A 15331-nucleotide genomic window follows, 5' to 3' on the forward strand; every position below is an offset into this window, starting at 1 on the left:
GGGTGGTGTGGAGTGGAAAAACGATGGATTTGGGCCCAGATCTTTGGACTGGGGTGAATGTGTGACATTGATCCACATTCTGTCCATCATTGTTGTGTTTGCAGGTACCGCTCTAAGTGTACTGGGGATGCTCAGACGTGAGTCCCAGGCACTCCACACCACTGGAATCAAGCTAGCCGGGCTGATGAGAGGTGTTACCTCGAAACCGGGCCGGTCCTCGGATGCTTGTTTCCGTTCTGGGAAGGACATGGCTTTTGTAGTTCGGACTGGACTGTTCCCATGGGGCACAGGGTCAGCGCTGATTTGCATATCGCCATTGTCTAACCCAGGGTGGTGTGGAGTGGAAAAACGATGGATTTGGGCCCAGATCTTTGGACTGGGGTGAATGTGTGACATTGATCCACATTCTGTCCATCATTGTTGTGTTTGCAGGTACCGCTCTAAGTGTACTGGGGATGCTCAGACGTGAGTCCCAGGCACTCCACACCACTGGAATCAAGCTAGCCGGGCTGATGAGAGGTGTTACCTCGAAACCGGGCCGGTCCTCGGATGCTTGTTTCCGTTCTGGGAAGGACATGGCTTTTGTAGCTCGGACTGGACTGTTCCCATGGGGCACAGGGTCAGCGCTGATTTGCATATCGCCATTGTCTAACCCAGGGTGGTGTGGAGTGGAAAAACAATGGATTTGGGCCCAGATCTTTGGACTGGGGTGAATGTGTGACATTGTTCCACATTCTGTCCATCATTGTTGTGTTTGCAGGTACCGCACTAAGTGTACTGGGGATGCTCAGACGTGAGTCCCAGGCACTCCACACCACTGGAATCAAGCTAGCCGGGCTGATGAGAGGTGTTACCTCGAAACCGGGCCGGTCCTCGGATGCTTGTTTCCGTTCTGGGAAGGACATGGCTTTTGTAGTTCGGACTGGACTGTTCCCATGGGGCACAGGGTCAGCGCTGATTTGCATATCGCCATTGTCTAACCCAGGGTGGTGTGGAGTGGAAAAACGATGGATTTGGGCCCAGATCTTTGGACTGGGGTGAATGTGTGACATTGATCCACATTCTGTCCATCATTGTTGTGTTTGCAGGTACCGCTCTAAGTGTACTGGGGATGCTCAGACGTGAGTCCCAGGCACTCCACACCACTGGAATCAAGCTAGCCGGGCTGATGAGAGGTGTTACCTCGAAACCGGGCCGGTCCTCGGATGCTTGTTTCCGTTCTGGGAAGGACATGGCCTTTGTAGTTCGGACTGGACTGTTCCCATGGGGCACAGGGTCAGCGCTGATTTGCATATCGCCATTGTCTAACCCGGGGTGGTGTGGAGTGGAAAAACAATGGATTTGGGCCCAGATCTTTGGACTGGGGTGAATGTGTGACATTGATCCACATTCTGTCCATCATTGTTGTGTTTGCAGGTACCGCTCTAAGTGTACTGGGGATGCTCAGACGTGAGTCCCAGGCACTCCACACCACTGGAATCAAGCTAGCCGGGCTGATGAGAGGTGTTACCTCGAAACCGGGCCGGTCCTCGGATGCTTGTTTCCGTTCTGGGAAGGACATGGCTTTTGTAGTTCGGACTGGACTGTTCCCATGGGGCACAGGGTCAGCGCTGATTTGCATATCGCCATTGTCTAACCCAGGGTGGTGTGGAGTGGAAAAACGATGGATTTGGGCCCAGATCTTTGGACTGGGGTGAATGTGTGACATTGATCCACATTCTGTCCATCATTGTTGTGTTTGCAGGTACCAATCCTGATGACGGCATTCGTGGAAGCTTCACCACTACGATTAAGGGGTAGTGAAGTTCAAGATGAAAGCAGCATTGATCAGGTACGACCTTCTGTCAGCAATACTAATCAAAATGTCAATGGAGACAATCATGCGCACGAATGCATGGTTACACCTTTTTCCGAGTTAGTGGAACTCTCCCAGGAAGCTGTTGACAGCTTTTTCGACAGTCTAAATGATATGATGTTCTCACCAGAGCAGAAATAGAGACTTTTGAGCAAGGTCACACACGGCGTTCCCTGAATTTGGCCTTCAACTAGAAAAGCAAAATACCATGAACAATTTTCCCTCCAGTTCACGGACAGCAATTTTTTTCAGCAGCCCCAAAATATTTTTCGAATTTTTCGGGACACTTATCTTCTGCTTAAAGTAAGAACTATTCTTAGAGAACTAAAATTTCTAATTTTAGATAGTTTATAGACATTAGCTGCCCGCTGGTATGTTCATAATTATTTTATTCTGTGATGGAATGGTCTCGAACCTTTTTTCTGTATTAAGAGCCATTTCATGTGTAAATTCTCATATACAAATTAGTGATAATGTATAGATATGCGTGATTACTTTAGCATTATTCTACAGCTTGAGTGCATATATTACATGTGACTGTTTTTTCCGTATATTTGATAATTTCAAAATGCATTTATGTATTTTGGGGTGGTAAGGTATACACGATACTCTACAGTATGTTTTACTATGCATAGATTCGTAAATATGTCCATAGTTAGCGTGGAGTGGGTGTGATGTATTCCTATAGGTTCTGTATCGATCCCCCTATTCCTGACCCTATTCTGGTTATCAAGTTAACTAGCAGCCATCCCATGAGGCAGAAAACCCCCATGATGCAGGAACCGTTATCTGATTAAGCCACACTACGGCACAGGAACGTGTTATCTGATTAGGTCATAACGCTTGCCATCTAATTAGACAAGCGATATTCCTCCAGCCCCTGATAAGGCATACGGAGTTCTCAAAACAAATCAAACCTATGACAACCTGGGAAAAACCCTGCGGCCATTGTTTTGATTTCACCGAGAACTTCAGCAAAAGAATGTGCTAACGACCAGGTCGTATGACATCCTTATTGACGTATCTATGTCCATCCTTACGTCAATCTCGGCACCTTAAAGGTATAAATATTACCGATATTGCCCTATGCAAACACACGCGGTGGTGACGAGATCGGAGCAGCCAGACTTGCCGAAGCCCAGAGCAGAGCAGACCCCGCTGGCGCAGCCCCGCCTTCCTGACGCGCTGAGAACGAGACGCTGCTTTCTCCTGCCGAGAAATCCAGCTCCGGCGCTTCCGGGTAGCCCTCGCAGGCAGCCTGGAATATCGAGACCAGAGACGAGAGATACCATCCCTCATTCATCCTAGATTCCAGGTACAGAACTGAATAACCCCTTGCAGAGAATTCTTTAGTCAGTCACTTGGCAAAACAAACTTAACTTAAACTGTAACTTTCTATTCCCGCCCACGTATTAGGCTTAGGTCAGGTACACCGGGGTAGGCGTAGTTAGAAACACCAGTTGAGTACGATTAGTCAAATGTATATGTGTATGTATCTATTTTATCCATTTTAAACCATCATATGGCTTAGAAACCATATCAATGTTTTTACAGTATTATTTTATACTTCTGCTTTTAATGTATGCACTTTACTTAACCATAAGTATTGCAATAATATCGATCCATTTCTCTTGTATGAGAAAAGAGACTGATCAATAAATAACATCTTTTATTGAACACGCCCGTCTCTTCCTTTTCTCTACAATCTGGTGAGACTAAGAATGCACGTACTGACTGAGTAAAATAAGTCGTCTTTTGTTTTCACACGACTCTAGAGATACACTCTTGATTAGGGGAGAGCAAAGTTGTCATGTTCTATGGTTGTCAGAAACTAAATCCCTTCTTGTCTATCCAGGGAGGTTCAACTCCTCCTTGCCTATTCGAGAAAGTTTCTAGTGAACTCTGAGCTAGCTGGCAAACCCAAAACTTTAAGTCTAATATCGACAGTAGTAGACCTAGTTAACGTCTGGTCTAGGCCTATACTATTGAAGGTATTATTCCAATGCGCAGAGCCTATTGGGATAATAGGAACTACACTACAGTATAAGAGAGTAAGTATGCTTTAGTATCTGTGTGAATAAGTGAGGTGGTGTGGGTATAACTGTATAGGTGAGTAAATGGGAGTGTGATTGATTCTTTGCATGACGTGTGAGTAACTCCATGGATGAGTAACTCCATGGATGAGTGGAGGTAGGTGAGTGTCTGTATAGGTGTATGAGTACATATGAGAGTGTTGTATTGATGAGTGACCGCATGTATGAGTGATTGTATGGGTGAATGAGTGGATGTGTGTGTAGACCTAGGAATCAGTGAGTGCGTGTGTAGTTACTGGTATTGGTGTGTCGATGGTTTCGAAAATGGTAGTCTGTATTTTCCAGTGGGTGTATCAAAGTTAATTATAGAGTGTGAGGAGGTGCATCAGATTTTCAAGTAGATGATGTCATCAGTGAGGTCATCAGTGATGTCATTTGAGATGTCATCAGTGATGTCACTGACCATGTCATGAATGATGTAATATATGACGTCATCAGCAGTGCATTGCGGGGGCGCTAGTTATAGTTAGCTGAACTTACTATAACAGCAGAATTTGTATGGTTTTGTACAAGAGCCACAGGGAGGTCGTGGTCTCCGGGGCTGCGAGGGCCCCCACTATTATTTTTAGATAATGCCTCCGGGATCTGGCCCACCCGAGGGCCTCATTAAAATGAAGCGCGGGAGCCCATGCTTCATTTTTTTAAACATTTCCACCAGATTCGCGACCCCAACATGAATTCCGCCAATATGACAAATAAATGTGCTTTTGTTTGGCCCTGGGAGTCCTTGTGGGACCACCTGAGCAGGCCTAGGGGGTCAGGGTGTTTCTATCCTGTCCCTTTTCTTGTTTTTTAACCTTTATTTTACTGTTTTCTGCACAAGATGGATGCCAACACTTCCTGGTTCGGAGTGTTGGCAGCCAATCAGAGTGAAGCTTGATCCCGGGAGGGTTCACAAACCCTCCTCGGAGCTCAGATATCGTAACTTTCTTTTTCTAATTTCTCAGCAACTACTGAACGGATTTACACCATTAAACAAAAAGAGCTCTTTCTGAACCAAGATCTACCTTTTGGCCAAATTTGGTGTAATTCCGTTCAGCAGTTCGGGCTGTAGCTTTGTCTAAAGTTTACTATGGAGGACAGATATCAAACCCATTCCTTTTTCAATTTCTCAGGAACTACTGAACAGATTTGCACTATTTTTTTTATAAAAAGGGCTCTTTCTGAACCAAGACCTACTATTTGCCAAATTTGGTGTAATTTGGTTCAGCAGTTCAGGCTGTAGCTTTGTCTAATGTTTCCTATGGAAATTAACATGGGGAAAACATGTTTTGGGACCCCCTTTTGTCTCAGCCCCCGCCTGATGAATGACCCCGAAACTTTCAAGACAAAAGCTGACTGGAGCGGGCCACTTTTTTTGAAACTTTTGCGAAGATTCATCAATCGGCATAAAAGTTATTGGGAAAAGAAAAAACGCTTTTCCTATGGAAACTAGGTCCTAACTATAACTACCTACTGGCGACCGCCAGTAGGTAAGACTACATACAAGACTAATTAATCAATGCTTTACCAAGTTCAAATGGGCAAATCCAGCCCAATGAGATAAACAGAGGTACCCAACTGTGACTCCTACAGAGAAACTTGTGGTCAGCACTGGCAGAGAAGTGGCATCAGCTTCTGTTGAGGCAATGCAGCATTTATTGAAGAGTGTGCTTGTATCTTTCTGGAGCAAAACACACAAGATGATGGACGGAATGTTGCACAATGGCAAAACATTCACCTCCAGTCACAGATCTGGGTTTAATCCATTGTTAATTTGCTCACCAAGCCACCCCAGTTCAAACATGGCCATATGCAAATCAGTCTTGACCCTGTGCCTCAAGGGAACAGTCCAGACCGAACTGCCAAGGCATGTCTTCTTCAGACGTGAGTCCCGTGCTCGCCACACCACTGGAGTCAAGCTATCCTGGCTGAAGACGGCTGATAGCCTGAAACTGGTCCTAAGATGCTTGATTCTGGTCCAGGGAAGACATGGCTTGGCAGTTCAGGCTGGTCTGTTCCCATGAGGCACAGGGTCAAGACTGATTTGCATATGTCTGAACTCGGGTGGAGTGGTGAGCAAAAAAACGATGGATTTAGGCCCAGATCTCTGTACTGGGGTGAATGTATGACATTGTTCTGCATTCTGTCCATCAACTGTTGTTTTTGCATTTGTCAGCCCGAGGGGGACGGGTATGTTCAGACGTGAGTCCCGTGCTTGCCATGCCACTGGAATCAAGCTATCCTAGCTGAAGACGGCTGTTAGCCAGAAACCGATCCTAGGATGCTTGATTCCGGCCCAGAGAAGACATTGCTTGGCAGTTCGGGCTGGACTGTTCCCATGAGGCACAGGGTCAAGGCTGATTTGCATATGGCCATGTCTGAACTGGGGTGGTGTGGTGAGCAAAAAACTATGGATTTAGGCCAAGATCTCTGTACTGGGGTGAATTTATGACATTGTTCTGCATTCTGTCCATCAACTGTTGTTTTTGCATGTATCTTTCTGGAGGTCACATAGACCGAATACAGTGCTGATTCAAGAAATGGCACTGATGAAGGTGAATAATTTCTTTCAGTATTCAAAGGGCCAGTGATGTGGGAACACGGGCCTGCTCATGATCAGGCAGGTAGGGATTCCTTATGGTAATTTTGGTCTGTCTGGCTCATAAAAAGGGCCTTAGTGGGAAAAAATTTCAATACCGAAAGGTAAACTGAAATACACGAGAAACACAGCATTAGATGTTAGGTATACACGAGAGATCGAGTTAGAAGAGTAACATCAAGGCTTAAAACTGGAAAAGAACAAATATTTTAAAAAGCAGGCTTACAAAGCAATTTCTATTTAATTCACAACCAAAAGTTGAAAGCCATACGCACAAATCAGAAATTCAAGCGAATCAAATTGATGACAGTGACAGTCAGATAACAATATTCCCAAAGGGGAGATTTAGCTCTTTGTGTATTCAGAGAAAATTGTTAATCACACATTGTTCAAATGCTCATGTTTTCTCAAAACTTAAAGCAAAGTAGCTAAAAACCCTTGTCAGACCATCAAAAGCCAATTAAAGAAGAAGCATGCTTTTTTATTAGGCACAGATTTTTATGAGATTATTAGTGTGATAGCACATCTCAGATAACTTGCCCTCAAACTAAAATGGAATTTTTAGAAACAGCTGTCAGCATATGGGAAAAGAGAGAAAAAAGAAATGTACTCATTTCAGCTGACAGATGGTGGGCAGCTTTTCTACTCCTTAGTAAACTGCCAATATAAAGGGCTCTGAAATTATATTTTTATTACCATAATTATTGACATACTTACATATCCACTCATTCCTTTTTGTAGGTTTCTTTACAGTGACATGATTAGTTCTGAGGTGTGAGGCTTGCAATGAAAAAAAACACCTGCTGGACTCACAGACTCATAGCTTGACACTCCCAGAGGGTATTACTGTGTATGATCAGGGCAGGGGAGTGGACAGACCTCATTGGGGTGGTGGTCTTCACCTGGTTTCACAGTAGGCTTATTGGAACCCATGCTCTGGCAATGCCTGTTCCTCGACAGTAGTTATGAGAAATAGATGCAGATGCAATGTTTCTTGTTCTTTGTCATCCCTTAGTCACTGATCACAATATCCGTCTACATAAAAACAGCCAAATGCCTAGGCATAAAAGCATTGCCAAAGCCAAAAGGTATGGCCTTGGCATGCTCGTGCTTATTATTGGTTATTTTCTATTGCAAGCCTCTGCCACAAAAATAAAAAGGAAAAAAACAAAACATGCCACTACCTCTGTGTAGCCACCTCATCCTTGCAATAAAAAATGCTAATTAAAAAAATAAAAAATATATCATTGAAGTGACTATTTTACTGGGGAGTTTTTTCAATACCGATCCTTTTAGTTGTGCATGCATTTTAATATTTGTCAAGGACGTAAGAATAAATTACTATCTAACCAATCATTCATATTGCACTCAGCTTGAATACTACAATGATACTCAAAGACGTTATAACACAACTTTAAAAGGAAAGACGGAAAATAATTTGCCATGTCAGTGGGCACCCAAAGAGCTGGCAAAATAAATAGCTGTGCCCATATTACAGAAGTGCCTCGGGGGCGCAACTGTTTACCTCTGCACCTGTGCCGTGTAATGGACACGGGTGCAGAGGTAAAGAAGCTGTTAGGAGGATCACTGACAGTGCGCCACAAAAAAATGGCACACTATCAGTGTGCTCCCTGATGGCAGCCCTCTGGAAGGGCTCAAGAGGGTCCTATGAACCTCCCAGATATCTCCTTGCAGGCGGGAGCAGTCACTCATGCACCCGCCTGCAAAGGGATCTCTCTCCCCTCTCTAAAGTGCAGGCGGGTGCCACCTGCACAGTGAAACATGGAGTAGCTGCTCTGTATTGCACTTGAATGCGCTGCCCCCGGGTCAGCACAAGTTCATGGCTGCCTTGAGGGCAGCAAATTCAACCAAATAGGGTGCACTTTGCCTGTTGGAGCCACAGGGAAAGTGCACCCTGTACGTAATTGATGAAGAGAACAAATGGCACAGGCTTTGTGCAGTCACTCAAACTGACGGAGTCAGTTGGAAAAGTGGGCTAGCCATTCCCCCCTGCTGTATGCTGTGGTAGGTAGAAGCAAAATGTGAAAATGTGAATGACAATTCAACAGACCAATAGAAAGAGCCTGGAGATGAAAAGCCCATTTACTTAGGTATATTGTGTGTATTTAAAAAAAATAATAGTCTAGTAAGGTAGCTCAAGCTGTCTCATAGGCCAGACATAAATATCACTGCTCACATTGGCAGCAGGTCATTTAAAGCCCTTGTAGGAAAAAGGTTTCGGGCCTCATTTATGAAAAGTGACGCAACGCTGCGCTAAAACAGCGTTGCTTCACTTTTCACTGCTTTCTCCCTGCGACACTAACGATGCGTCATATTTACAGTATGACACATCATGTCGCAAGGAGTTACAGATAAGTCAGTATTTCTGACGTATCTGTAGGCGCAAAAGTGGTGCATTGCTGGAGTGTGTCACAAAAGTGGCGCAACTCCAGCAATATGTACTTTCACATGGGCAAGTCCCATGTTGTTAGTGCCTGCTTCAGTCTTAAGCCTTGCAAAAAACACAGGGGCATATTACCAACGTTAAGCGATATTTATCGCTAACGATGCTTAGCAACAAATTTTTTAACGCTAAGCATCGTCAGAAATTATCGCAGATAAACCTTGCTATTATCAAGGTTTATCGCAAATGCGATAAAAAACGGCCGCAATGCATGAATATCGCTGAAAAGTCAGCGATATTCATGCATTACCGAGCTAATGCTCTTAGCCATGTTATCCACCTCCCATTGGATAACATGGCTAAGAACTGCTCAGGGCAGGTGTTAGTTTTTGGAGATATTCGCGCTTAGCGCGAATATCTCCAAAAGTTGGTAATAGGAGATAGCGATGTTAGAGACTGTTTCCAGTCGCTAACATCTTGGCACGCCCACTTTGCATGTCATTAGTGATAAATATCACTGACATGCAAAGTGGAGCCCAAGATGGTCGCTATCCCCTACTAGCTGTCGCTAACTGGTGTTAGCGACAGCTAGGTAATAGGGAGATAATTTTATCTCCGCTTTCTTGGTTTTTAAAGCCAAAAAAGCGGAGATAAACCCCCTTGATAATATGCCCCACAGTTGATGGACAGAATGTAGAACAATGTCATACATTCATCCCAGTACAAGGATCTGGGCCTAAATCCATCGTTTTTTTGCACTCCACACCACCCTGGGTTAGACACTGGCTGTATGCAAATCAGCTCTGACCCTGTGCCTCATGGGAACAGTCCAGTCCGAACTACAAAGCCATGTCTTTCCCAGACCGGAATCAAGCATCCAAGGACCGGTTTCTGGCTATCAGCCTTCATCAGCCTGGATAGCTTGACTCCAGTGGTGTGGTGAGCATGGGACTCACGTCTGAGCATACCCAGCCCACTCGGGGTGAAAATTGCAAAAAACACAGTTGATGGACAGAATGTAGAACAATGTCATACATTCATCCCAGTACAAGGATCTGGGCCTAAATCCATTGTTTTTTTGCACTCCACACGACCCTGGGTTAGACACTGGCGGTATGCAAATCAGCTCTGACCCTGTGCCTCATGGGAACAGTCCAGTCCGAACTACCAAGCCATGTCTTTCCCAGACCGGAATCAAGCATCGAAGGACCGGTTTCTGGCTATCAGCCTTCATCAGCCTGGATAGCTTGACTCCAGTGGTGTGGAGAGCATGGGACTCACGTATGAGCAGACCCAGCCCACTCGGGGGGAAAATTGCAAAAAACACAGTTGATGGACAGAATGTAGAACAATGTCATACATTCATCCCAGTACAAGGATCGGGACCTAAATCCATCATTTTTTTGCACTCCACACCACCCTGGGTTAGACACTGGCTGTATGCAAATCAGCTCCGACCCTGTGCCTCATGGAAACAGTCCAGTCCGAACTACCAAGCCATGTCTTTCCCAGACCGGAATCAAGCATCCAAGGACCGGTTTCTGGCTATCAGCCTTCATCAGCTTGGATAGCTTGACTCCAGTGGTGTGGAGAGCATGGGACTCACGTCTGAGCATACCCAGCCCACTCGGGGTGAAAACTGCGAAAAACACAGTTGATGGACAGAATGTAGAACAATGTCATACATTCATCCCAGTACAATGATATAGGCCTAAATCTATCGTTTTTTTGCACTCCACACCACCCTGGGTTAGACACTGGCTGTATGCAATTCAGCTCTGACCCTGTGTCTCATGGGAACAGTCCAGTCCGAACTACCAAGCCATGTCTTTCCCAGACCGGAATCAAGCATCCAAGGACCGGGTTCTGGCTATCAGCCTTCATCAGCCTGGATAGCTTGACTCCAGTGGTGTGGAGAGCATGGGACTCACGTCTGAGCATACCCAGCCCACTCGGGGTGAATATTGCAAAAAACACAGTTGATGGACAGAATGTAGAACAATGTCATACATTCATCCCAGTACAAGGATCTGGGCCTAAATCCATTGTTTTCTTGCACTCCACGCCACCCTGGGTTAGACACTGGCTGTATGCAAATCAGCTCTGACCCTGTGCCTCATGGGAACAGTCCAGTCCGAACTACCAAGCCATGTCTTTCCCAGACCAGAATCAAGCATCCAAGGACCGGTTTCTGGCTATCAGCCTTCATCAGCCTGGATAGCTTGACTCCAGTGGTGTGGTGAGCATGGGACTCACGTCTGAGCATACCCAGCCCACTCGGGGTGAAAATTGCAAAAAACACAGTTGATGGACAGAATGTAGAACAATGTCATACATTCATCCCAGTACAAGGATCTGGGCCTAAATCAATAGTTTCTTTGCACTCCACACCACCCTGGATTAGACACTGGCTGTATGCAAATCAGCTCTGACCCTGTGCCTAATGGGAACAGTCCAGTCCGAACTACCAAGCCATGTCTTTCCCAGACCGGAATCAAGCATCGAAGGACCGGTTTCTGGCTATCAGCCTTCATGAGCCTGGATAGCTTGACTCCAGTGGTGTGGAGAGCATGGGACTCACGTCTGAGCATACCCAGCCCACTCGGGGTGAAAATTGCAAAAAACACAGTTGATGGACAGAATGTAGAACAATGTCATACATTCATCCCAGTACAAGGATCTGGGCCTAAATCCATCGTTTTTTTGCACTCCACACCACCCTGGGTTAGACACTGGCTGTATGCAAATCAGCTCCGACCCTGTGCCTCATGGGAACAGTCCAGTCCGAATAACCAAGCCATGTCTTTCCCAGACCGGAATCAAGCATCCAAGGACCGGTTTCTGGCTATCAGCCTTCATCAGCTTGGATAGCTTGGCTCCAGTGGTTTGGAGAGCATGGGACTCACGTCTGAGCATACCCAGCCCACTCGGGGTGAAAATTGCAAAAAACACAGTTGATGGACAGAATGTAGAACAATGTCATACATTCATCCCAGTACAAGGATCTGGGCCTAAATCCATTGTTTTTTTGCACTCCACACCACCCAGCATTAGATACTGGCTGTATGCAAATCAGCTCTGACCCTGTGCCTCATGGGAACAGTCCAGTCCAAACTACCAAGCCATATCTTTCCCAGACCGGAATCAAGCAACCAAGGACCGGTTTCTGGCTATCAGCCTTCATGAGCCTGGATAGCTTGACTCCAGTGGTGTGGAGAGCATGGGACTCACGTATGAGCATACCCAGCCCACTCGGGGGGAAAATTGCAAAAAACACAGTTCATGGACAGAATGTAGAACAATGTCATACATTCATCCCAGTACAATGATATGGGCCTAAATCCATCGTTTTTTTGCACTCCACACCACCCTGGGTTAAACACTGGCTGTATGCATATCAGCTCTGACCCTGTGTCTCATGGGAACAGTCCAGTCCGAACTACCAAGCCATGTCTTTCCCAGACCGGAATCAAGCATCCAAGGACCGGGTTCTGGCTATCAGCCTTCATCAGCCTGGATAGCTTGACTCCAGTGGTGTGGAGAGCATGGGACTCACGTCTGAGCATACCCAGCCCACTTGGGGTGAAAATTGCAAAAAACACAGTTGATGGACAGAATGTAGAACAATGTCATACATTCATCCCAGTACAAGGATCTGGGCCTAAATCCATCGTTTTCTTGCACTCCACCCCACCCTGGGTTAGACACTGGCTGTATGCAAATCAGCTCTGACCCTGTGCCTCATGGGAACAGTCCAGTCCGAACTACCAAGCCATGTCTTTCCCAGACCGGAATCAAGCATCCAAGGACCCTTTTCTGGCTATCAGCCTGGATAGCTTGACTAAAGTGGTGTGGAGAGCATGGGACTCACGTCAGAGCATACCCAGCCCACTCGGTGTGAAAATTGCAAAAAACACAGTTGATGGACAGAATGTAGAACAATGTCATACATTCATCCCAGTACAAGGATCTGGGCCTAAATCCATCGTTTTTTTGCACTCCACACCACCCTGGGTTAGACACTGGCTGTGTGCAAATCAGCTCTGACCCTGTGCCTCATGGGAACAGTCCAGTCCGAACTACCAAGCCATATCATTCCCAGACCGGAATCAAGCATCCAAGGACCGGTTTCTGGCTATCAGTCTTCATTAGCCTGGATAGCTTAACTCCAGTGGCGTGGAGAGCATGGGACTCACGTATGAGCATACCCAGCCCACTCGGGGGGAAAATTGCAAAAAACACAGTTGATGGACAGAATGTAGAACAATGTCATACATTCATCCCAGTACAAGGATCTGGGCCTAAATCCATCGTTTTTTTGCACTCCACAACACCCTGGGTTAGACACTGGCTGTATGCAAATCAGCTCTGACCCTGTGCTTCATGGAAACAGTCCAGTCCGAACTACCAAGCCATGTCTTTCCCAGACCGGAATCAAGCATCCAAGGACCGGGTTCTGGCTATCAGCCTTCATCAGCCTGGATAGCTTGACTCCAGTGGTGTGGAGAGCATGGGACTCACATCTGAGCATACCCAGCCCACTCGGGGTGAAAATTGCAAAAAACACAGTTGATGGACAGAATGTAGAACAATGTCATACATTCATCCCAGTACAATGATCTGGGCCTAAATCCATTGTTTTCTTGCACTCCACACCACCCTGGGTTAGACACTGGCTGTATGCAAATCAGCTCTGACCCAGTGCCTCATGGGAACAGTCCAGTCCGAACTACCAAGCCATATCTTTCCCAGGCCGGAATCAAGCATCGAAGGACCGGTTTCTGGCTATCAGCCTTCGTCAGCCTGGATAGCTTGACTCCAGTGGTGTGGAGAGCATGGGACTCACGTATGAGCAGACCCAGCCCACTCGGGGGGGAAATTGCAAAAAACACAATTGATGGACAGAATGTAGAACAATGTCATACATTCATCCCAGTACAAGGATCTGGGCCTAAATCCATCGTTTTTTTGCACTCCACACCACCCTGGATTAGACACTGGCTGTATGCAAATCAGCTCTGACCCTGTGCCTCATGGGAACAATCCAGTCCGAACTACCAAGCCATGTCTTTCCCAGACCGGAATCAAGCATCCAAGGACCGGTTTCTGGCTATCAGCCTTCATCAGCCTGGATAGCTTGACTCCAGTGGTGTGGAGAGCATGGGACTCACGTCTGAGCATACCCAGCCCACTCGGGGTGAAAATTGCAAAAAACACAGTTGATGGACAGAATGTAGAACAATGTCATACATTCATCCCAGTACAAGGATCTGGGCCTAAATCCATCGTTTTTTTGCACTCCACCCCACCCTGGGTTAGACACTGGCTGTATGCAAATCAGCTCCGACCCTGTGCCTCATGGGAACAGTCCAGTCCGAACTACCAAGCCATGTCTTTCCCAGACCGGAATCAAGCATCCAAGGACCGGTTTCTGGCTATCAGCCTTCATCAGCTTGGATAGCTTGACTCCAGTGGTGTGGAGAGCATGGGACTCACGTCTGAGCATACCCAGCCCACTCGGGTTGAAAATTGCAAAAAACACAGTTGATGGACAGAATGTAGAACAATGTCATACATTCATCCCAGTACAATGATCTGGGCCTAAATCCATTGTTTTTTTGCACTCCACACCACCCTGGATTAGACACTGGCTGTATGCAAATCAGCTCTGACCCTGTGCCTCATGGGAACAGTCCAGTCCGAACTACCAAGCCATATCTTTCCCAGACCGGAATCAAGCATCCAAGGACCGGTTTCTGGCTATCAGCCTTCATCAGCCTGGATAGCTTGACTAAAATGGTGTGGAGAGCATGGGACTCACGTCTGAGCATACCCAGCCCACTCGGGGTGAAAATTGCAAAAAACACAGTTGATGGACAGAATGTAGAACAATGTCATACATTCATCCCAGTACAAGGATCTGGGCCTAAATCCATAGTTTTTTTGCACTCCACACCACCCTGGATTAGACACTGGCTGTATGCAAATCAGCTCTGACCCTGTGCCTCATGGGAACAGTCCAGTCCGAACTACCAAGCCATGTCTTTCCCAGACCGGAATCAAGCATCGAAGGACCGGTTTCTGGCTATCAGCCTTCATCAGCCTGGATAGCTTGACTCCAGTGGTGTGGAGAGCATGGGACTCACGTCTGAGCATACCCAGCCCACTCGGGGTGAAAATTGCAAAAAACACATTGATGGACAGAATGTAGAACAATGTCATACATTCATCCCAGTACAAGGATCTGGGCCTAAATCCATCGTTTTTTTGCACTCCACACCACCCTGGGTTAGACACTGGCTGTATGCAAATCAGCTCTGACCCTGTGCCTCATGGGAACAGTCCAGTCCAAACTACCAAGCCATGTCTTTCCCAGACCGGAATCAAGCATCCAAGGA

Source organism: Lissotriton helveticus, chromosome 4_1 (genome assembly GCF_964261635.1).
Source record: "Lissotriton helveticus chromosome 4_1, aLisHel1.1, whole genome shotgun sequence".
Lineage (NCBI taxonomy): Eukaryota > Metazoa > Chordata > Amphibia > Caudata > Salamandridae > Lissotriton > Lissotriton helveticus.